This window comes from Erythrolamprus reginae, chromosome Z (assembly GCF_031021105.1).
Source record: "Erythrolamprus reginae isolate rEryReg1 chromosome Z, rEryReg1.hap1, whole genome shotgun sequence".
Classification (NCBI taxonomy): Eukaryota; Metazoa; Chordata; class Lepidosauria; order Squamata; family Dipsadidae; genus Erythrolamprus; species Erythrolamprus reginae.
In genome coordinates this window covers 47,127,553-47,152,678 of record NC_091963.1, presented here as the reverse complement: position 1 = coordinate 47,152,678, position 25,126 = coordinate 47,127,553, and the positions used below count along the sequence as shown (strand labels likewise).

The 25,126-nt window shown below is 36.7% G+C and overlaps 1 protein-coding gene across 5 annotated transcripts in view; it reads right to left on the bottom strand.

Annotated features, from left to right (window-relative positions):
• The window catches only part of CREB5 (cAMP responsive element binding protein 5), a 311,336-nt gene that overhangs the window by 264,642 nt on the left and 21,568 nt on the right, over nucleotides 1-25,126 (bottom strand). Inside the window, exon 1 of one of the 5 annotated variants that reach the window (XM_070729316.1) lies at nucleotides 17,146-17,169. The exons of the other annotated variants lie outside the window; for them this stretch is intronic. The gene's annotated coding sequence lies outside the window, so the exon portion shown is untranslated. Of the gene's footprint in view, nucleotides 1-17,145; nucleotides 17,170-25,126 lie in introns of those variants that run through there. 5 annotated transcript variants of the gene reach the window in all.

Genomic DNA, 25,126 nt, shown 5'->3' with positions numbered 1-25,126 from the left:
TCGAGCTCATACTGGTTGGAAAGGGGAAAAGGCAGGCAAAGCCATTTGGAAAACCAGAGCAGAAGACAATGGAGGAGGTCTGCTGAACTGAGAGCGGCCAACAGGAGGCTGGCTTGACTCTCTCCCTCCCCAGGCAGTTTTAATAATAGTTAATTTCCCTGTGCAAAGATTGCTATTTGGAAGAGGGAAAAGACTGCTAGGGATCACAGCCACCATCCTCCTTCTGAGATACTCAAGGGGAAGAGGGGGAGGAAACCCCACTTTTGCGTGTATTTTCAATGTCCTGGCTATCCCTGTTTTTTCATCTAAGCCAAGTTGTTTGGCAGTAGTTGAGTGAGAAGTCTTGGAGGAAATTATTGTTTCTTTGATTCCAAAACCAGTGATCCAGTATGTATTTTACCTAAAACATTTATTTACTTTCTCGTGTGCGTCTATGTCACGTGTGTTAAACCTCAGTGAAATGTATTGTAAAAACAATTAGGCGAGTCTTCCTCAATCCTTGCAGCAAGGAATCAGTGACACAATTACCAGAGTGGGCAGGGACAGGGGTTGGCCTCCATTTAAATGGCCAGGCAGCGATCATGGAGGAAGGTGATTGCCACCTGGCCATTTAAATGGAGCCCTCCCCTCCCATTCCACTAATTGTGTTCGAATAGATTCCTGGATGCAAACACTGAGTGTTTTTATTATAAAAATGCTCAGCACCTGCAAGAATCTGTCCGACACACAATTACCGGAGCGGTCCAGGTGCTCCATTTAAATGGCCAGGTGGCAATCACCTTTCTCCATGATCACCGTTTAAATGGAGTCATCCTGCCCGCTCTGGTAATTGTGTATCAGGTAGATTCCTGGCTGCAAGTGCTGAGCATTTTTATTATAAAAATGCTCAGCACTTGCAGCCAGAAATCCCAGGCAAGGAAGCAGTGGCACACACAATTACTTCCTAGCCGCAGGTCACGTCCTCCTTTAGAAGTAAGGTTTTAGACAGCATTAAACAAAATAAGTAATGTAAGCTGAGAATAAGTAAGGGAAGCTTTCTCACGATAGGATTCTGTGATGGAGCTGATAGATATATGTTGAGGTGGGTGGGACAATTAACAAGCAGGCAAACCAATGAATCAGTGAATCGCGAATCAGTGAAATGCATGTCCAGATGATTTTTAAAAATAATAATAATAAAAATAATAAAAAGATGGTACCCCAAAGGACCAGCAACCAACTGGCTACCGGTATGGGTGCACCGTACTGTACCACACTGGTAGGAATCCACTACTGAATGGCACTTAGACCTATATACCACTTAAAGTGCTTTACAGCCATCTCTAAGCTGTTTAGAGAGTCAGCATATTGCCCCCAACAATCTGGGTCCTCATGCAAAAAATATTCCAGATGTAGTCACATATTGATTTATGTCAAGTAATTATGATATTGGCAGCTCTATTTTCAACACATTGCTTGTTATTTCTAACATTCTACTGGCCTTTTCAATAGTGATATACTTTACATCAACACCTTCATTGAAATATTTATTATTACTCCAAAATCTCTTTCCTCATCAGTCATTGCTAATTCTGATTTACATCAGTTTGTATGTATAATTAGCATTTTTGTCACCCATGTGTTGCTCATATTGAACGACCTCAATCCAGGGGTGGGCAGCAGGCAGGACAGGGTGGAACACAGTTCCACTGCCAGAAATGAAGCTGCATACGCAGCTCCCACTGACTGGTGGCAGTTACTTCCTGGATTACCAGTCTCAGCTTGGCTCTTTACCCCCCCCCCCCCCCCGCTCCTGCTGCTGCTGTGTGCACCTTGCTTTTTTCCCCTTTCTTCCTTCCTGGCCTCGGACAAGCTTCCCTTTCTCCTGCCCAGCTCCCCTCCCGCTTCACGTGGCCACCTCCTGAGTCCTGAGGAGTGCGGAGCAGCAGGGAAAAAAAGGAGTTGAGCCGTACCAAAGCAGTCTGGGCTGTGGTCTTTTTCCCCTTGCAAAGCTCTCACTCCACCTGCAGCTGAGATGATAATAATAATCTTGTAACTCTCCCTCGGCTTTTCGATATTTTTAAATCCCCCCCCCTTCTGTCCTCCTCCTCCTTCTCCTTGGAAAGTGGCAGGGAGACCAGCACTGGCAGGAGTTGCGGGGGATCCTTTTCCTCCCCCATCTTTTCTCAACAGCTGATCGGCACCTGTTCACCTAGCTACCCAGTCTGAGACAGGGGGAGACCCAGGAAGTAGAGAGTGGGAAATGGAAAGCAAATTGTCGTACCAGCGAGCAACATTGGTGAGGTTGTAACTCAAGGACTTAACAGTTCACTTGAATGATGATGATCATTCAAGCCACTCCCACCTGGCCGGCAAGCCACTCCTATCCAGTGGCACAAAATCCAGTGGCACTCCTATCCAGTGGCACAAAATAAGCCATACCTACATGATAACAATGATAAGGACAGAACTTCAGATCATTACTGTGGTCAAAGCAGGAAAAGAAGGGCTGAAATTGGAAAATAACTTCTAAAGCATAGGCTGGATGTGTCATGTGCACGCCCCCCAACTCTCACAAAACACAGAACATCACATGGCAGCAATGTGACACTGCAAGTTTGACACCCATGTTCTAAAGCCAATTTCCTTTCCAGCCAGTTTTCACACACAGCAGATAAACCATCCAAATTCTCTATCTCTTTGACCTATACAATTTATAAAAATAAACTTAGTCACAAGTCACTAAACCCCTACATTATTTCTGCAAGTTACATTTTATAGCGTTATTTTTAATGCCGGAAAATTTGGTATGTGCAATACACAAAGACCAACATTTTCTTCCAGTAAATGAGAATAAAATATAAATTTGCAAATAAACTGTTCAATAGCAGTACGTTACTAGTGGCAATAAGGAATTAATCTATAATCTCTTAATGTTTTCCAAGGATATGGGACTGTGCTCTTTTGCTATAATTGTCAACACACTCCCATACAGAGGAATCATTGAGTCTGTCATCTGCACCTCTATAACTGTCTGGTTTGGTGCTTCAACCCAACAGGATCGACACAGACTTCAGAGGATAATCAGAACTGCAGAAAAAACAATTGCTGCCAACCTGTCTTCCATTGAGGACCTGTATACTGCAAGAGTCAAAAAGAGGGTGGGGAAAATATTTACTGACCCCTCGCATCCTGGACATGAACTGTTTCAACTCCTACCCTCAAAACGTCATTACAGAGCACTGCACACCAAGACAACTAGACAGAAGAACAGTTTTTTCCCGAACGCCATCACTCTACTAAACAAATAATTCCCTCAACACTGTAAGACTTTTTACTAAATCTGCACCTCTATTCTACTAGTTTTTCTCATCATTTCTATCATTCTTTTCCTCCCACTTAGACTGTATGACTGTAACTTGTTGCTTGTATCCTAAGATTTTTATTAATATTGCTTGTTTCTTCATTGCTTATTTGACCCCTATGACAATCATTAAGTGTTGTACCACATAATTCTTGACAACAGTATCTTTTTCTTTTATGTATGCATATGCACCAAGACAAATTCCTTGTGTGTCCAATCACACTTGGCCAATAAAATTCTATTCTATTCCTTCTAATATGAAATATAGCTTTTATATAACTTAAAAAGTATTATTTTGTATTTCTGAAAATTTATCTAGCAGAAAAATTAAGAGAAATTCAAAATAGCTTATTTAGATATAAAAAATAATCTAAATTTAATAAAATAATATAACAAAATCTAAATTAATTTAAATAAATAAATATATATATGTAACATATCCTGAAGATTTTAACCATATATATTAAGAACAATAAAGTTGATGTATTGTTAATGTAGCTGCTTAACATGAAATGCCTCAGGCAATGATATACTGGAAAGGTAATAAAATAATGCAATAGTAACATAAAATATTTGGTACATAGAGATGTGCCAAATACTCCTACATGTAAATTCTTATGGAATGAATGTCTTGAGAAACTGTTGGATGGAGTTCTGAGTGAGGTTCTATGGAAGACTAGATGTCCCTGAAGGAGTGAAACGGTATTTCAGTGGAGATTGCCAGCTAGCCAGTAAATTCTGGTAAGTACAGTCTTTCAGACAAAGATTGTGCGATTATCTACTGGCACTCCGAACAGTTGATCCTTGTAAAGAGACTGCAAGAACTGAGATATTTGTGGTCGACTCAGAACTGAGAGGCTGAGAGTGGAGGGATTTCAATCAAGTTCACAGCTGTAATGCAACCTACTTAGATAAGAGATTTGCAAAAGCCTCACTTTCTTAACCATTACCAGATGCAACCAATTAACATTTTAAAAAAAGAGATTTTCCAAGTGGTGGATAAAAGAAATCCACTTGGTGAGTCAACGTACTTTCTGGATTAAAGAAGGAGAAAAAAGGCTTTTAAAAAGCCTAAAAGCTTAACAAGAATAGGATATAAGAAAGTTTAAAATGGATAAAAGGGACAGTAATTTTGAAAAAAAGTAAATTTTGGTGATATTGCTTTTAAAATATTGGAATTAAACTGACAGGTGAACCTAACCTGACAAACAGAATGTTATCTGTTTCATATTAAGGAGTGTAGACAATTAATGAATGTTATAATCTAAAGATAATGATAATATAAATCATATTGTTATTGGAATGTAATCACAGAATACCACTTGAGGCGAAAGTGTTAATGGGAAGGGGAGGAAAGCTTGCTTTTGACTTTCCTTGATATAACTGAGACACTTTTACTTTTGAATTATAATATTTGAATGGCAATTACTTTAAAAAGCAGCAAAAATAAGAGGACGGAAGACAAGTTTGTTAGTGCCACCTGCAGAAAGAGGAATTACATCAGAGTTGTTTTCAGTGTTTGAGCAATTAGGTAAAAAGTTGTTTGAGTCACTTAATAATAAGTAAATATCTTTATGTAGAAAAAAAATCACATTTTAACAAAGAGAAATAGCAGGTGAACACAAACAGTTAACATGGCATGAGTGACTAGAATTCTACCAAGGGAAATACAAAATCAAGGTAGAAGCTGATGACAGAGGGACATGCTTATCAATGCTTTTCTTATTTATGATTGTCAGATTATGAGAGTTTCTTGGTGATCTCTGAGTTTGCTTGTTTTCTTGGAGACATTTAATTACCCAAATTAGGTAACTTCATCAGTGCTAGTCATTATCACTGATAATAATGATGAGGTTACCTAGTTTGGCTAATGAAATGTCTTCAAGAAAACAAGCATGTTCAAAGAGTACCTCATTTCAACCTTGAGCTACAACTACCCTCCGTCATGGGTTATTAGATTCAAATTAGGCAAAATATATTGATTCAAAGACTGATTTTGTGGAGGAATTGGCTATAAATGATAAATGTGTAATTGCTAAATGTTTAAATTTTATTGAAACAGAAGACAAGTGAAAGAATGTATGATAAAGTGGACTAATATATAAATAGAACAATAGAAAAATATGTAATTGAGACCTGGTTGAGGCACGAGTCGTGCCAGGAGGACAGGGATAGAGCTCCGTCCCCTCTCTCCCTTTTCCTCGCTGGGGGATCACCAGTTGCGGTTTGATCAAGCCTGGAGGGCTCAATCTTGAATAGGGGGGTCACCTGGGCCCAAGGGGTGGATTTCCACCACCCTGGAGGGGGAGGACAACCCCACAGCCCCAACGATGGAAAACCGCACCTCCATTCCAGCTGGGATGCAGCCATAGCGGCTTTCTCACGAAAGTGGAAGCATTAAAAAGTCAAAAGAAGTCAACAGGATAAAGATAAGCAGAAAGAAGAAAACAGACACAAAATAAGGTATATTCTTTTCGATTTCATTACATTAAGAGAATAAAAGAATAAACTAGACTAGACCCCGTAGAGCCCCATGGTTCAACGAGGAGCTCTGGGAGTTGAAACGCCAAAAGAGACGTCTAGAGAAGCGATGGAGGAAGAGTAGGTCTGAATCTGATCGAACACTTGTAAAAGCTTTTATTAAGACTTACAAAGTGGCGCTCAAGGCGGCAAGATGCGCGTACCATGCCGCCTTGATTGCATCAGCGGAATCCTGCCTGGCCGCTCTGTTTAGGGTGACCCGCTCCCTTCTTAACCAGGGGGGAGTTGGGGAGCCCTTGCAGAGTAGTGCCGAGGAGTTTAACACGTTTTTGGCTGATAAAGTCGCTCAGATCCGGGCCGACCTCGACTCCAATTGTAAAACAGAGTCGACTGACAACGAGTCACTCGAGGTGACTGGGGCACGTACTTGTCTACCTGTCTGGGAAGAGTTTGATCTGGTGACACCTGATGAAGTGGACAAGGCCATTGGAGCTGTGAGTTCCACCACCTGTCTACTGGATCCGTGTCCCTCCTGGTTGGTCTCGGCCAGCAGGGAGGTGACACGGAGCTGGGCCCAGGAGATTACCAACGCTTCCTTGGGGAGGGGAGTTTTTCCATCACTCTATAAAGAAGCGCTTGTGCGCCCCCTCCTCAAGAAGCCCTCCCTGGACCCAGCCGTACTTAACAACTATTGTCCAGTCTCCAACCTTCCCTTGGAAGAAGCTGATTATCTTTATTTATTTTTTTTTTTAAATATAATTTTTTATTGATTTTTAAAAAATTTAACAAAAAAACAAAACAGAAAACATAAGTGTACCATCACCATACAGAAAAAAAACCCTTCACCAGGGAGGAATCAATTTTATATCCTTCATATGCTTTGTCTCTGGGTTACATTGTTCATTCTTTATAGAGTGATTGAATTTTATTTCTTACATTTGCATCGCTTACTGATGTTGTTAATATATAATTTTTAACCTTCTCCCACCGCCTCATTGTTGCTGCTAATTTCCCTTCATTATAATTATGTAGTCTAATTTCCATAATTTCATAGTGAATATGATCCACCATATATTTGCACCAATTTTTTATCGTCCATTTATTGTCATTTTTCCACCCAAGCACTATAGTTGCTTGGGCACTTTCTATCGCTGCAATTTTGATTTCTTCATATTCTTTTACCTCACTATTTTTTATCAATAATGCTGCTTCCTTAGTTATTTTCCAATTACCATTCGTAATTTTGTTCACTTCCACTTGTATTTGTTTCCAAAATTTTTGAACTTTATTACATTCCCAAAACATATGCATAAATACTCCTTTTTCCTTGCACCCATGCCAACAATTTCCTTTCTTCGTTATTTGAAAACGTGCTAATTGTACTGGTGTATAATACCATTTATGTAATATTTTTCTTCTCATCTCTCTTATTCTTGTATTTTTAATTTTTTTAATATTTTCAATTATACCCTCCATATCCCATTCATCAATTTCTAATTCATCCTGCCAATATCTCGTCAATCCTTTTACTACTTGTTCTTCCACTTGTAATAATTCTCTATATATATTACCTGTTTGTGCTTTTATATTCTTGCACTTATCCCTTAGTATCTTTTCTAAGTTTGTTTCTTGTCTCATAAATATTTCTTTGTTTTCCCTTTTACTTAAATATGTACTTATCGCATTAATTTGTAACCAGTTTTGTTGTCCCAGGCACCTCTCTATTTCATTTTTATTGATTCTTCCGTCCCTTTCATATAACTGTTCTATTCTCTGTAACCCTTTCCTCCTTAATTCCCATATTATCTTTGTGAGGTTACTTTCTTTCTTTATATTTATCACATGCAGCGTTGCTAATTTAGAGTTTGTCATTTTCAATTTATCTTGCCATTTCATCCAACTCTCTATTATCGCTTTAGTAGGATCTAATAGTCTGTTTATTTCTACCTTATTCCATTTCCTAAATATTAATTCCTGATTCTTAATATCATTAATTTCTTTCTCTAATTCTACCCATGGTTTTTCCTCTAATAATTGTAATTCCATTAGCCTATCAATATGATATGCGTCCCTATAATACTCCAAGTTTGGATTTCCCCAACCACCCTCATCCTCCGTTGCTATCAGCCATTTTTTTTAAATTCTTGGTCTTTTGTTACCTTCTATCCACACGTTCAATTTAGTGTCCCATTCTCTTATCTTTCTTATTGGGAAGGTTCCATGCATTACTTGTAAAATATATAGCATTTTTGGGATAATCATCATCTTTAAAGCTCTTACTTTAGCCAATCTTCTCAAATTTTTATTTTCCCAGTTCTTAATTTGTTTCTGAATTTTTTTCCATATTAAATTATAATTAAATTCCACCATTTGTCCCGGGTTCTTTAATAACCATACTCCTAAATATTTCATTTTCTTGCTACCCAGTTTTAAACCCGATACCTTCCGTATTTCAATTTGTTCTTTAGGCCCTGTATTTAAACAAATGATTTCTGATTTTTCCATATTCACTCTTAACCCTGATTGGTTTTTAAACTCCTGAAGTATTATAATTATTCTTTTAATCATATCTATTGGTGTTTCTGTGACTATTATAGCATCATCTGCAAATAAATTTAATTTTAATTCCGTACTTCCTATTTGATATCCCTTCCATTGTGTATCTTTTCTAATTTTGTTTGCCAATGTTTCAATTGCCATTGCAAAAAGCATCGGGGATAGGGGGCATCCCTGCTTAGTCCCATTATTTATTTCTATTTTCTCCGTTCTATTTCCATTCACTCTAACATAGGCTATGTTGTCCTTGTATATTTCTTTTATTATTTGACAAAATCCTTTCCCCATATTCAAACTATTGCATAATTGGAACAAATACTCATGGTTTATTTTATCAAAGGCTTTGTAAACATCTAACTTTAATAATCCCATTTTCCTTTTAATTTTGGTGGCATGGTGGAGCACATTCACTATATTTCTAATTGGTTCATATATTCTTCTTCCTTTTATAAAACCATACTGGTCTTTCCCAATTATCCTTGGCAATATATTTTCCAGCCTATTTGCTAAAATTTTCATGAAAATTTTATAATCTTGATTTAGCAGACTAATTGGGCGGTAGGAACCTGGTTCTTTTAAGTCTCAACCTGGTTTAGGAATTGTTACAATTTCAGACACCTTCCACGTTTGTGGAACATCTAGTGTTATGAGGATATTATTATACAGTTTCTCCAAATGCGGTAATAGAATTTCTATATACGTTTTATAATATTCACCTGTAAATCCATCGGGGCCTGGTGCTTTACCGGGTTTTAGCCCTTTTACCACTGTAATTATTTCATCCCTTGTTATATTTGCATTTAACCTTTGTCTTTCTTCCTCATTCAGCCTTTCTTTAACCTCTATTTCTTGTAACATAACATGTTCTTTTTCATATAATTTTGCATAAAATTCTCTTATTACATTTTCTACTTCTCTGTTACCATATTTCATTACCCCATCCTTATCCTTCAAACCATTTATTATTAATTTTTCTTTTCTTTTTTTAAGGTATTTCGCCATTTGTAATGCTGATTTCTTCCCCCATATTTCAATTCTCTGTTTCATTGCTATTCTCATATTATTCCAATTTTCTTCCTCTATGTCCTTTAATTGTCTTTGTTTAAGTCTTAACAAGTCATTCCATTCTTTATTTCTGGTTATTCTCAAATTTTCTCTTATTAATTCTATTTCCCTTATTCTTTTTTCCCTTTCCATCCCCCAACTTTTTCTAATATAAGACTCCATACTAATTAGATTGCCCCTAATAACTGCCTTCTTCGTGTCCCAGATAACTGATTGTCTCATTCCATCATTTTGATTTATTTCATAAAATTCCTGAATATCTTTCTGAATTTTTTCCTTATTTTCTTCACTTGCTGAGACAATTGTGTTATATCTCCAAATTCTTTCTCTACCAGTAGGGTCAATCTTTATAACTGCCGTTATAGCTGCATGATCAGATATCCAATTACTTTTGATTTCTGCCTTTTTAACTTGGATATTTCCTGTTTTGTTCATGAATATATAATCAATACAGCTAAACTTATTGTGTCTTGCTGAATAATATGTCCCCCTATTTGAGTTATCAGCGTGTAAATCTATCATATTCAACTTATTCAAATTTAATTGCTTCTTTTCTTTGTTATTAGCTGTTATTTCTACATTAAAATCCCCAGCGAATATCACCATCCCCTCTGAAAATAAATCCAGTTTACGTTTTGCATTCATAATAAATTGTTTAGCATTTACATTTGGAGCATATATTACCGCTAACGTTATCATCTTTTGATTCATTTTTCCTTTTACAAATAATAATCTTCCTTCTTTATCCCCTTTTGTTTGTATCACCTGAAAAACATTTCTTTGATTTATTAATATGGCCACTCCTTTACAGTTTGTTTTTCCTCTACTCTCAAAAATATATTTCCATTCTTTACTCTCAATCAATTTATCCGTTTTTTTCCTTCCCTTATGAGTTTCAGTAAGAAATAAGAAATCCACATAATTTTCTTTCGCTAATTTCAGTAGTCTATATCTTTTCACTGGCGATGCTAAACCATTTATATTCAATAACATAATTGTTCGATCACCCATAATGTTTCCATTTAACCTTTTTCCCTCTTGCAACCCAGAGTTCTATTAATTTTTCCCCCCAAGAATCTCTCACAAGGAGAGAAGAGCGGAAAAAACATCCGCTGTTTTGGCTAGGCACCTTAAGGGGCATCGTTCTACCGAAACTAGTGCCCCCCCAAACACCCTTTTAAAGTTGGAAATAAAACCCCACCCTCCCCTCCCCAAGTCTCCCTTAATTTGATTAAAGTTAAAGCGAATATTAAAGTGAATATTAAATTGGAACAGACCTCAACTTTTTCCCCTTAATATATAAAACCTTTTAAACAGTTAAAACTGAGATTTTTACAAACATTTCATTTCTTTTTTTGCCTGGTGACTCTTGCTTCCATCTTGGGATCCGGTGCATCTTTTTCCTTCCCCAAAAGAGCTTGCTTGCCAAGGAGTGTTGATTGTAAAAGTTCCATAAAATCTGTACTTCCTCCTCCTCCTCCTGCTCCCCCTTCTTCCAGCACCTCTGTTTCTCTTCCTGGCTGTTGCTGTAAATCTGGATTCAAGCCGAGTTTCGCCAGCATTTCTTTTCCCTCTTGGAATGTTTTTGCTCGATACATCCTGCCTTCCTGAAACACGACAATAATGGCGGGATACTGCCAACTGAAACGCATATTTGCCTTGAACAGGGCCTCCGTTATCGGGCGCATTTGACTTCTTGCATGTAGAGTTGACACTGACAGATCTTTTAACACCCGAATCGGAGCTCCTTTAGAAGTAAGGTTGGTGATTTTTCTTAATTCTTTATAAACCTTTTCAGCCGTTCTTTCTGCGAGGAATTTAATTATAATGTCTCGTTGATTTGGATCTCTTCTTGCTCCCAAAACCCAATGTGCTCTCTCTATTTCATGATCCAAGACTTCAATTTTATTCTCCTTAAACCATTGCTGAATATTTTGGATCATGTTTCTGCTATCAGCAAAATCAGCTTTAAATCCCCTCAGGCGTAGGTTTGCTCTCCTCAATCTGTCTTCTAACATACTTATGCGTTGACGATCCTGTTCTCTTTCTTCTTCCAATTTGGATACCCTGTTACCTTGGGCTTTTTGCTCTGTTTTCACTGTTTGTAAATCAGTTGCGGTCTTAGCAACCACATCTTGCATTTCTTTTAATTGCTGCCCGACCACAACAAAAGTTTTTAGCAAAGCATCCATTCTCTCTGTGAGCTCCTCCCCCACTTTCTCCGCCATCTCTCTTCTTAACTTTATTGCTTTATTGCTTACTCACAGTTCCGAGAGGAAAGCAGATTGTTTCCAAGTTGTTTCTCTCTCCTTCAATAAGCTCAAGGTATCTCCGGGTTCCAAATTTATTGCTTTATTGCTTAGTTCAATTTATTTGAGACTTAGGGTGGTTTGGCAGGGTTTAAATTCCAATGTTTATTTTCTCATTTGAAGAGCGTTCAGCAGAGCGTCTTCAAGCTATGGACGCATGCGTAAACCCCCGGAAGAAGCTGATTATCTAGGTCCCCAGCAGTCGGGTTTCAGGCCCGGTTACAGCACGGAAACCGCTTTGGTCGCGTTGATGGATGATCTCTGGCGGGCCCGGGACAGGGGTTTATCCTCTGTCCTGGTGCTCCTCGATCTGTCAGCGGCTTTCGATACCATCGACCATGGTATCCTTCTGCACCGGTTGGAGGGGCTGGGGGTGGGAGGCACTGTTTTTCAGTGGTTCTCCTCCTACCTCTCTGGCCGGTCGCAGTCGGTGTTAGTGGGGGGTCAGAGGTCGGCTCCGAGGTCTCTCCCTTGTGGGGTGCCTCAGGGGTCGGTCCTCTCCCCCCTGCTATTTAACATCTACATGAAACCTCTGGGTAAGATCATCCAAGGACATGAGGTGAGGTATCATCAATATGCCGATGATACCCAGCTTTACATCTCCACCCCATGCCCAGTCAACGAAGCGGTGGAAGTGATGTGCCGGTGCCTGGAGGCTGTTGGGACCTGGATGGGTGTCAACAGACTCAAGCTCAACCCGGATAAGACGGAGTGGCTGTGGGTTTTGCCTCCCAAGGACAATTCCATCTGTCCGTCCATTACCCTGGGGGGGGGAATTATTGACCCCCTCAGAGAGGGTCCGCAACTTGGGCGTCCTCCTCGATCCACAGCTCACATTAGAAAACCATCTCTCAGCTGTGGCGAGGGGGGCGTTTGCCCAGGTTCGCCTGGTGCACCAGTTACGGCCCTATCTGGACCGGGATTCATTGCTCACAGTCACTCACGCCCTCATCACCTCGAGATTCGACTACTGTAATGCTCTCTACATGGGGCTACCTTTGAAAAGTGTTCGGAAACTTCAGATCGTGCAGAATGCAGCTGCGAGAGCAGTCATGGGCTTACCTAGGTATGCCCATGTTTCACCATCACTCCGCAGTCTGCATTGGCTGCCGATCAATTTCCGGTCACAATTCAAAGTGTTGGTTATGACCTTTAAAGCCCTTCATGGCATTGGACCAGAATATCTCTGAGACCGCCTTCTGCCGCACGAATCCCAGCGACCGATTAGGTCCCACAGAGTGGGCCTTCTCCGGGTCCCGTCAACTAAACAATGTCGGTTGGCGGGCCCCAGGGGAAGAGCCTTCTCTGTGGCAGCCCCGGCTCTCTGGAACCAACTCCCCCCGGAGATTAGAACTGCCCCTACTCTCCCTGCCTTCCGTAAAGTTCTTAAAACCCACCTTTGTCATCAGGCATGGGGGAACTGAAATCACCTCCCCCGGCCACGTACAATTTATGTATGGTATGTTTGTGTGTGTGCTTGTTAATATAGTGGGGTTCTTTTTAAAACTATTTTAAATACTTAAATTTATTGAATCTATTTGGATTTGTACGATTGTTTATATTTTTGTTGTGAGCCGCCCCGAGTTCGCTGAGAGGGGCGGCATACAAATCTAAATAATAAATAAAGAAAGAAAAGAAAAGAACTTGGAATAAAAAGGTGAACAAGGAAAAGGTTTTTTTTCTTTAAGTGTATATCCTTCCGCATAAACTCAAGCCATAACTGGATCTACTTTCTTTACTTTTTCCTTTTTTTACGTTTAATTATCTACCATTTTTATAATTAAATAATACTTGAAGAAAGATATAACCTTTAATATCTAACATCCCTGGAAGAAAGAACTAATTGATTTTGTAATAGGGAATGAAATCTAAACAAAAGGGGAATCTAATTGATTGAAAATACCAAGTATCTAATGTTTCCGGTTTTAAAAAGCATGTATATTTAAAGAATACTACACACTATTTGGATTAAAGAAAAATGAAATATAAAATATCCTAAGAAAATATAATGGACTTTGAATAATTTTGATGAATTTTCCAATTTTTAACCAAATTCAACCTGACTTTTCTGTATAAAACGGACTTTTCCGAACTAGAAGTATTTGCAGAGGGACTATTTAACAAACGGCAACTGCATAAGAATCAAATAGATAAAACGGATTAATGAATTTTCTTTACTTTTAATATTTTTCTTTATTCCCTGCATCTTTTTTCCTGTGGACTGTGGAACGTGGATTTTGGACAGAGGATTTTGGTACAATATTAAACTAATTTTTGGAATTTTGCTTTTTAAAGATTAAAAAACAATTGTGAACTTGAGAACTTAATAACAGAACAAAGCACAGTATTTAAGGATCCAAGAATGATCTAAGAAAGACAAATTTTGAAAATTCTAATTTTTCTTTTCTATTTTTTCCCTTTATTATCATTGGAACTAGTTGTATTGAATACCGGTATATTACTTAAGTATTTTCTGATTTATTAACTTCTTTTTACATATCATACTTTTATATAATTAGGTTGCTTTATATTAGTATTTCTCTTTTTTCTTTCTCTCTTTCCCTTCTTTTTCTTTTCATTTTTTCTTTTTCTCTTCTTTTGTATTTTCAACTCATTGTTGATTGTTGATTATATCATATATTTTATAGATTTCATAATTTATATTTCTTTTCTCCTTAAAAAATATTGTCATAGCCCTTTTAATTAAATCTTTTTCTTTTATTTTTTCCTTTTGCTTTCTTACTGTGTATTAATATTGGTATTCCTTTTTTGACTGCATTGCTGGTTTGATCGTTTTGTTTATTATGCTATATTATTATTTAGTTTCATTATACCTGTTTTATAGTCATTTCAAAAAATATAAATTTTATTATTAACTAAAATAGAAAGTAAACTTAAGATATTACATAACAGACTTGAAATTTCTGGAGATATGAAAAGCTCTTATAGGATTCAAAGTGTGACTTCCATTACAACGACAACTAGAAAACAAACATCCACTCCAACTTCTACTCCAAAGATATTTCCTACATCATCCCCACTACAACAAAGATCAATAACAACAATGTTGGCCAAAGATAAAGAAAAGGAAAAGGAGAAAGCTCTGACAGAACCAAATTTTCAGACTATTCAAGAAACCTTGGCCATTATTCAAGACTTCATGTAGAAAACACAAATCTCAATGGATACAAACAGAGAAGAAGTGAAAAAATATCTTGAAGAAATGAAAGAAGAAATGAAAAATGAGATGGGAGATTTGAAAGTTGAAATGGATGACCTTAAAACAGAGAAGGGAGATCTCAAAACTGAAATCAGAGAAGTTAAAGGAAGCATGAAGGATATGGATGGAAACATGAAAGTTATCCAACAAAATCTACATGAGAATGAAAAAAGAATGAAAGCAATGGAAGATAAAGTCCAGAATGTAGGACAAAAGATAGAAGAATATGAAGAACATAGTTATGCAGTTAACCGAGGCTTTGACGAAGTAATAATCAATTTGGAATTACGATCCGCTTCACATGGACTGAGATTTCAAAATATAAATGAGGAGAAAGATGAAATCTTAACAGCAAAGATGGCAGAGATAATAGGAGAAATTTTACAAATGGACCCACAAGAACTCATAAAACAGATAGATGAAATTTATAGAGTCCAGACTGGCTATGCACGAAGGCACAACCTAGCAAGAGAGGTTCACATCATGTTCTCCAGAAGAATAATCAGAGATGATATCTTAAAACAGGCAAGAAATCAAACTTGGAAGTATAAAGGGAAAGATATTACAATTCTAAAGAAAGTTCCAAAAAGAGTGAGAGAAACCAGAAGAGAGTACTACTTTCTTACAAGAGTATTAATTTTAAAAAATGTAATTTTCCGATGTTGGTACCAGAAGGCCTCTCCTTGACTTGGCAAGGAATGAGAATTAAGATAGAGAATGTAGAAGAAGCAAGAGCTTTCTTTGCACAAAGTGGACTGAACAGAACAGAACAACTACAGAAAGAACCTAAAGATAAAGAAGAAGAAAAGGAGGCTGCTGGCAAAGAGAGGGAGGAAATACAAGATGTTAAAAAGAAACAACCATAGATTCAACAAGAATTGGTGTTAGATAGCAGATTGTGAGAACCTAAAGAAGCCAAAAAACACTATAAATAGATTTAAAAGATTTAAAAATCTTTTCAGTTAATGTCTAGCAAACCAAATTAAGATGTTTAATAGATGGCATCTCCCACCAAATAGGATTTCAAAGATGTTTCCAAGTGCCTCACCTATTTGCTGGAAATGTAAAAAAGAAATTGGCACATATTTTCATGCGTGGTGGACATGCCCAAAATATAAGATCTATTGGAATAAGGTAGAAAAATGGTTAAAGGAAATTACAAAGCAAGAAATTAAGAAGACTCCAGAATTTTTTTTATTAGGTATTACTGATGTTAAATATAAAAAAGAAATATACTACTTAATAATTCATATATTAGTAGCGGCAAGAATAGCATTTGCACAAAAATGGAAAGAAAAAGAAATTCCAAAAGACGAAGAGGTCTTTAGAAAGATTATAGAATGTGCAGAATTAGATATGATGATGAGACAGTTGAACAATCAAGTGGAAACGGAGTTTTATAAAACTTGGGAGAAAGTATACAATTGGTGGAATGTAAAAAAGGACTATTAAAGATATTAAGATAAAGTATGGAATAGTTAAAGGTACTAGGTTGAATATATTTTATAGTGATATTTAATGGATAAGTTTAGTTTTATTACTTGATTATAATTATCTTAATTATAATTATATAATGAAATTGTTTGAATGTCTAGATTTATGCATTATCGTAGTATACTAAGAGATATTTTACTAACAAATTTTACTTTTCTGTATTGATCTAAACTATAATTAGTCCTTTTTCGTATTAGGAAGACTTCTATGCTTAGTGGAGCAATGGTAGCTCCTTTACATGTTAAATGTTGTTTGTCTTGTTTTGCGTTATATTTTAAAAATATCAATTAAAATATTAATTAAAAAAGGACAAATATGTAATTGAAAGAACTGAAATTTATTTGATGCAGTAATCTTAAAGAAAAACTTTATATAATTATGTACTATTAATATATGACATCAGAAAATTCTAGAATTTATACAGGTATTTTAAATTTATATTGGAAATAGAAAAACAAGAAGGGTATTTTTATCATGATTTGTGGAGGTGCAAAAAAAGCTAGAAAATTTGGAGTTCAAATGCATACATTAATTCAGAAAATTTTAAATATGAATATACTTTCCTCTTGGAATAGATAGATAAATAATTGAGGAAAAATTAATATATTTTTTTCTATAGCTAACAATATCAACAAGATTATTATATGCCCAAGAATGAAAAAATCAGCAATACTTACAATGAAGGAATAGTTGGTGAAGGTGACAGAACTTGAAAACTGACTTGTATGATTAGAGAAAAGATAATATCTGTATTTATTCCTGATTGGAAACCGCTTGTGGACTTTTTGAATCAAACAATTAAAATGAATTTATGATCTATGGTTTTGATTATTAGAGAAGATAAATGATAGAAAGTTACAATGTCACTTTATAGAAAATAGAAAAAAGTAAATCTACAATTATAGCTGCTATACATACTGTAGGTTGCTTCTTTATACCTTGATTCTTTCTTTTCTATTTTTCTTTATTCTATTTTTTTCTTTTTGTTCTTTAGCTTTCTTTTTCATTCTTTTTCATTTTTCCTCTTACTCTATTTTACTTTTTATTAATTTCTATTCTCGATTTTAAATAAAATTATATTTTATAATTAAAGTATTATGTTCCAATTAGTATTAGCCAATGTTGGATTAGTATTACATATGTGTAGCTAATAGATATCAGCAGCATATTTGCCCACCTCCTGCTATAAAGATTAAAGCCAGAGAGCATTATTGAAAAACAAAACAAAATCATATGTATTACTGTATATGAATAACTTAGATACCCTTTTTTAAAAGGGGTTTTTGTAAAAAATATTCCTAGATCTTTTAATTTTTAGAATATTCCCCCAGGTCCTTGGGGAAATTTATCTTATTGTGTATATGTACCAATTGTCAAAACACCAGAATGAAAAAAAAAAATCTGGGACCCAAAATGACATAGCATTCTTACAAATTACATTGTAAACTTGTAGTGAATTGGACAGAATTGGACAGAAATACAAGGATTCCAATGAAATAATTGGTGCCTTTGAAACTATTTTATAATTTCTCCAAAATCAGTGTCTTTAAAGAATTACTTTTTTTGTCTTTTACAGGGACTCTAAGATTGCAATGTCATAAAACCAGCCAAAGCCTAACTTTAAACTATGAATTTGGCAATCTAAGCTGCCTTAGTTATAGCTCTAAGAAAAAGACATCTCTAAATTCATAATATTTTTAACAACTAGAGGCTATCTGCAGCATGATAAATTTTCCAGTTTAGAAGAACTGTATGGAGAGTGTCTTTGTTAATAAACTTGTTAATATTCTACTCATTATGTTTTAAAAATTGGATGAAGTGATAAAATATCGGATGAGAGAGACAGACAGAAACAGATAGACAGAGACAGATAGACTTATGAAGACAGACAGTCAGACAGAAAATATTATCCCTTTCTTCAAAGGACTGAGCATACTAGTTTGTTATAATGCAATGGATATAAATTAGTGGGAAAACATTGAAGATATAATGCCTTCAGGACAAAGCAAGAATCTTTTATTTTCCCCAGGTGAAAACTATGGAATGATACTTTTTAAGTTGAAAGAAATGAAATTCTCGTTGAAAACAATAAAAATGGAAGCTGTTCACAAGGGGAATAGCTGACTTTTATATATGTTTATCTGTTTCTAGATATGTTAAAGATGCCTTGATCTGAATCCTGTATTGAAGGAAGTTGGACTCATAGGCTAAGTCATTTCATCCAACTTCTGATGATTCTCTAAGATCAAGAAGCCATGATCTAAATAATGCACACAATATCTTCAAGCAAATGTATGATCTGTGAAGTTCAGCAAATAACTATTGAAACCAATAATTCCAAAAAGAATTCAATTATCCCAAAAACTTGAAGCATAAGAATTTGAAACTCAATGGTTTAAAAGCTGATATTTGAGAGCCATAGTCACCTCACTTTGAGCTTTTTTCCATCACTCCACAAAGAGATGCAGTAAGTCATCTTTTTTAGAAAAATAGAATTTATATTGTTTTTCTCCACAATACATCCATTTATTATTATTATTATTATTATTATTATTATTATTATTATTATTATTATTATTTAGATTTGTATACCATCCTTCTCCGAATTAATATACCTTAATTCTTAACAAAATACACAGTTATACATTTCTATTTGATATAACATAAACCCATAACTTAATTTGCACTTTTTATACAGTAAGGCATCTCAATCCAGACAAAAGTAGGCAAAAGTTGCAGACTAGGGGGAAAGCTGCTAGGAAAAATAATTGTTGGAAGTTTATGGAACTGGGCAAATTTCACTAGCAGATAAGCATTTATAAAATAAAAAATTTAGATTTAAGCAACACTATCCTTTTTATATTTCTTACATTTATAATTTTGTTAACAATTTTTTACTTATATATTATAAGCTTACCTCAAGAAGTCAGTCTCAAGCCTTGGTCAGTCCCAAACCTTTGTCAGGAATCAAAGCTACGGACTTATAAAGGGCCATTTTGGACAAAAATGCAATCCAATTTTGGTAAATGAGTAACACACTGATAATAAAATGTCATTGCGACCAGGTTATCTAAACCTAATTGGTAGCATCTCAATATGTACTTTTTCTCTGATCAGGGAAGCTTATTTTCTCAGAAATAACCAATTTACTAATAAAAAGTCTTGCTCTGGGTATGCTGAATCATCTCTCAAAAAGAAAATTGAGGTCGGGGACAGGTGAATTTGGCATCTAACCTGCTTTGGAGGAAATAAATATTGCCAATGTTCTATTCCTAAGGAACAGGTCAAATTAACTCCCTACTTTTTTCTATGAGCTGTTGTACCTGCTTAAAGAGAAAACAGCAAATAGATCTGCAACTAAATAGCTTTTATAAAAGTTGGCATATAAAAAGAAAAGTTGGCATATGAAAAACCCAGCTTGCCTACATATGTTTTAAGAACGTATAGCTAACAGTATTTTCTTTAGTATATATTATACTTCTTTAAAAAACGAAGAACTTGACAAAAAAAGGATGCTGTTTAGCAGAAATAGAAATATCACCCTTCACATTGCATCAATATATAAGCATTAGGTTGGAGGAAACAGAGTTTCAAGGGAAAGAAAAATGTAAGAATTGCCAACAATAGTAATCATTGACTTAAAAACAGCTTGTTTAATGACCGTTCAAAGTAACAATGGCATTAGAAAAAAGGGACTTATGACTGTTTTTCATTCAATCATTGTAGCAGTCAGGTGAATAAGATTCAGGTGTTTGACAACTGACTCATATTTATGATGGTTGTCGTTTCCCAGGATCATGTGATCATGTCTGATGACCTTCTGACAAGCAAAATCAATGGGGAAATCAGATTCACTTAACAACTATGTTACTGATTTAACATCAGCATTCATTTAACTGGTAAAATGCTGCAAACTCACTTACTAACAGAAATCCTGGGTTGAATTGTGGTCATAAGTTGACCAGGCTATTCAAAATGCTAGGTAATTGTCACTGAGCATTTGTTTGGAGCAGACTTGATAATTAGCTTAAGTTCTCAAAACATTTCTGTGGTTATGATACTTATCTCAAATCAATGTAGTCTTTGCCTGTTAGAAGGTCCTTAACATATAATACTTAATTTAGACTATAGCACTATGCAGTATTTTGTCCTAAAAAGTATTTTTTTAACTTTAACACTAATGTTAATAATATTTGTTCTGTCTTTACTAGTAAGTATTTTTTTAATGTACAGTGAAAATTTGTGTACAGTATTTTCTTTCATTATTGTCTCTTAAATTTGGAATTCTGAAATATCTCATTTGTAAACCAGCACCAAGATATTGTCTACTATTCATTGTTTTTTATTACTTTTCACAATTTGTTCAGGTTTTGCAGTTTCATCATTTTAGTTTTTTCCAATTGGTTACTAACTGCGAATAAATAACTTTTATAAAAGTTGGCAAAGGAAATTTGGTGTGACTTCTCAATCACATTGGGGTTCCTTATTGCAGTGTAACTTAACTAATTACTGAGTATGAACAGTTTTTTGGCACTTTACAAGAAGTAGGAAAAAGGAAATACATTAACTCGAAATTGTGGCAAACTTTGCCTGAAGCCTCCAGAAAATTAACTTCAGACATTATTCAGGTAAAACTGGAAAGAAGACAAAAGAAAATATAAGACATCATCGAGATGTGGAAGTATAACAGAACCTTAATGCCATCCTGATTATATTATCCTATTTCTTTTTGTGGGAAGTCTTTAAGTTGCACAGTGGTTAAAATGTAGTACTGCAGACTACTTCTGCTGACTGCTGACTGACTGCAATTGGGCAGTTCAAATCTCACCAGGCTCAAGGTTGACTCAGCCTTCCATCCTTCCGAGGTGGGTAAAATGAGGACCTATATTATTGGGGGGAATATGCTGATTATTTAAACCACTTAGAGATTACTGTAAAGCACTGTAAAGCGGTATATAATCTAAATGCTATTGGTATTGCTACATAGTAATAAATCACTGTTTTAAAAGACACCTGCAGGAATTCCTTGACTGATTTCTATTACTAGGCAAATCAGTAATTAAGTGAGTTTTGCCCTATTTTACACTCCCTCTGAGGGACTGCAGGAAGTCCTTGATTTATGACTACACTTGGGACCAGCATTTTGATTGCTAAGCAAGGTGGTTGTTAAGCCAGCTGTACCTGATTTCGCACACTTTTTCCCACAGGAATAGCAGTAGTTAAGTGAATGGCACAGTAATAAAGCAGATCTGGCTTCCTCCATTGACTTTCTTTGTAGTAAGCTAGGAAGATTGCAAATGGTGATCATGTGGTTTTTGGATACTTTGACCACCATAAATACTTGCTGATGGCCAAGAATCAAAATGTTGATCACTTTACCACGAAAATGTTGCAACAGTCATATGAGGAATTATTGTAAACCATTTTTTCAGTGTTGTAACTTTGAATGGTCACTAAACAAATGGATGTAAGTCAAGGACTATCTTATTCAAACATTGTTCCAAAACAAACAAAAACATGCCTTGAGTTCCAGGAAACTAGAAAGCCTTCAGATGAGACTGAGGTTGGTCCCACCAATCCAGGGTGGCAGGAGGTAAGATATAATCAGTTTTGAAAAATGCTTATAATGAAGTCTCTTTGAATAATTTTAGCTTTCTTATAAAGCCTCTTTACTGGACAACCTTATAGGGATACGCTCCTGCACATTCTTACTGGAGAAAAGTGGTGTCAATGGGAATATGATATGAAACCATGAATGGAGTTCAAGTATGATAGCAAACCATAATTTAGTTTGTTTGGATCATACAATTTTTGCTGAGTAACATACTTTGTTTAAATACTAAAAAAATATTTTAATAGTACTCATAACTGTATTCTCAATTTTAATGTCTAACCTTAAATTTAAGTTTAAAATGCTGTACAACCTGAAATGGAAAATATATTTACTTTGGTACCGTTTGCTCTCCCCATAAAGCAAATGTAAGTTGTAGAAAAATTATTGAAAACCAGAAGTGTTTTCTGTACTTTGAACTGTCCACAAAGTACAGCAGATCTGATTCTTAAAGGAAATAAAAAAGAAGAAAACTCCATTCATAGTTTCTGAAAGTTATGTACAGTTTTGTTGCAAGCATGGTTTTGCTGCTACTAAGTGGATGTGTTATAAACCATAAACATTGCTTGCTTGCTTGTAGCAGAGATCTAAAATTTTGTCTCAATTAGTAGCCAGCTAAAAGTCCTTAAGCAAGCAAGATTTCTTTTACAGATATTTTACATCTCATATAATGATAGTAAGTTTAGCAGGAGGTCATTTAACTCTTACTAATGTCAGATTCAATGCCTCCACTACAGAAATAAGACTGTGAAAGACTTGATTTTATAATTAGTTTATGCATATAAAATAAAATATGTAAGAATAAATTATGAGTATCCAAAAAATTATGGCATAAGAAACATGATGGGGGAAGTCTGGGATTTCCACCATTCAAAGACTTTTGAACTTGGAGAAAAGAATCCTTTGCCATATATCTACTCAAGTCTTTTCCAAGACACAACTATTTGATGTTTTGAAAAGAGATGCTTATTTGCATTACAGAATACAATGCTGAAAAGCAATATTTGAATTCTTTGCTCAAATCACATTTACACATCTTATTTAGATTTTTAAAAATCAGGTTTACTCTTCATGAAATGTCTTATGTGAATCCAATGGTTGTGATTTATCACACTAGAATCAAAAGATAATAGGTATCAAGATTGAACCCTCCAGATTTCTGATTTGCTGTCATGTCGGTGCAGGGCAGCCTCCAGAGATCTCCGGAGTTGTTTTCTGCTTTTCATGGTTTCTGGTTGCCAAAAAAGCAGTCATTGTTCGGAGGGACATGTGACCTAAAGAGGAAGACCTGGTGAATCCCTAGTAGTAAGGCAATCCCCCAGAGAGCAAGGGAAAACCCAAAGCCAAGTCCGAAGAAACTGGCCTTGTAGCTGGTCTGAAGACGCGACAGCCTGATGCTGATATAGGAAGCTGGGTCCAGGAGATTGTCAATGCTTCTTTGGGGAGGTGGTCCTTCCCGGATCCCTACAAGGAGGCACTTGTGCGCCCCCTCCTCAAGAAGCCTTCCCTGGACCCACCCATTCTCAACAACTATCGCCCAGTCTCCAACCTTCCCTTTATGGGGAAGGCTGTTGAGAAGGTGGTGGCACTCCAGCTCCAGCAGTCATTGGAAGAAGGCGATTATCTAGGCCCTCAGCAGTCAGGATTCAGGCCCGGCTACAGCACGGAAACTGCTTTGGTTGCGCTGATGGATGATCTCTGGCGGGCCCGGGACAGGGGTTTATCCTCTGTCCTGGTGCTTCTTGACCTCTCAGCAGCATTCAATACCATCGACCATGGTATCCTTCTGCGCCGGCTGGAGGGGTTGGGAGTGGGAGGCACTGTTCTTCAGTGGTTCTCCTCCTACCTCTCCGGTCGGTCGCAGTCGGAGTTAGTGGGGGGTCACAGGTCAACCTCTAGGTTACTCCCTTGTGGGGTACCTCAGGGGTCGGTCCTCTCCCCCCTACTATTTAATATCTACATGAAACCGCTGGGTGAGATCATCCAAGGGCATGGGGTGAGGTGTCATCAGTATGCGGATTATACCCAGCTCTACATCTCCACCCCTTGTCCAGTCAGTGGAAGTGTTGTGCTGGTGCCTGGAGGCTGTTGGGATCTGGATGGGTGTCAACAGACTCAAACTCAACCCTGATAAGATGGAGTGGCTGTGGGTTTTGCCTCCCAAGGACAACCCCATCTGTCTGTCCGTCCATTACCTGGGGGGGGAATCACTAACCCCTTCAGAGAGGGTCCGCAACTTGGGCATCCTCCTCGACCCACAGCTCACATTAGAGAAACATCTTTCAGCTGTGGCAAGGGGGGCATTTGGCCAGGTTTGCCTGGTACACCAGTTGAGGCCCTATTTGGACCGGGAGTCACTGCTCACAGTCACTCATGCCCTCATCACCTCGAGGCTCGACTACTGTAATGCTCTCTACATGGGGCTACCTTTGAAAAGTGTTCGGAAACTTCAGATCATGCAGAATGCAGCTGCGAGAGCTATCATGGGCTTTCCTAAATATGCCCATGTTATGCCAACACTCCGCAGTCTGCATTGGTTGCCGATCAGTTTCCAGTTACAATTCAAAGTGTTGGTTATGACCTATAAAGTCCTTCATGGAACCGGACCAGAATATCTCCGGGACTGCCTTCTGCCGCATGAATCCCAGCGACCAGTTAGGTCTCACAGAGTTGGCCTTCTCTGGGTCCCGTCAACTAAACAATGTCGTTTGGCAGGACCCAGGGGAAGAGCCTTCTCTGTGGCGGCCCTGACTCTTTGGAACCAACTCCCCCCAGATATCAGAGTTGCCCCCACCCTCCTTGCCTTTCGTAAGCTCCTTAAAACCCACCTCTGTCATCAGGCATAGGGGAATTGAGACTTTCCCTTCCTCCTAGGCTTATAAAATTTATGCATGGTATGTCAGTATGTATGATTGGTTTCTTAAATTGGGTTTTTTTAAATTAACTTAAATATTAGATTTGTTTACATTGTATTATTATTGTTGTTAGCCGCCCCAAGTCTATGGAGAGGGGCGGCATACAAATCTGATTAATAAATAAATAAATAA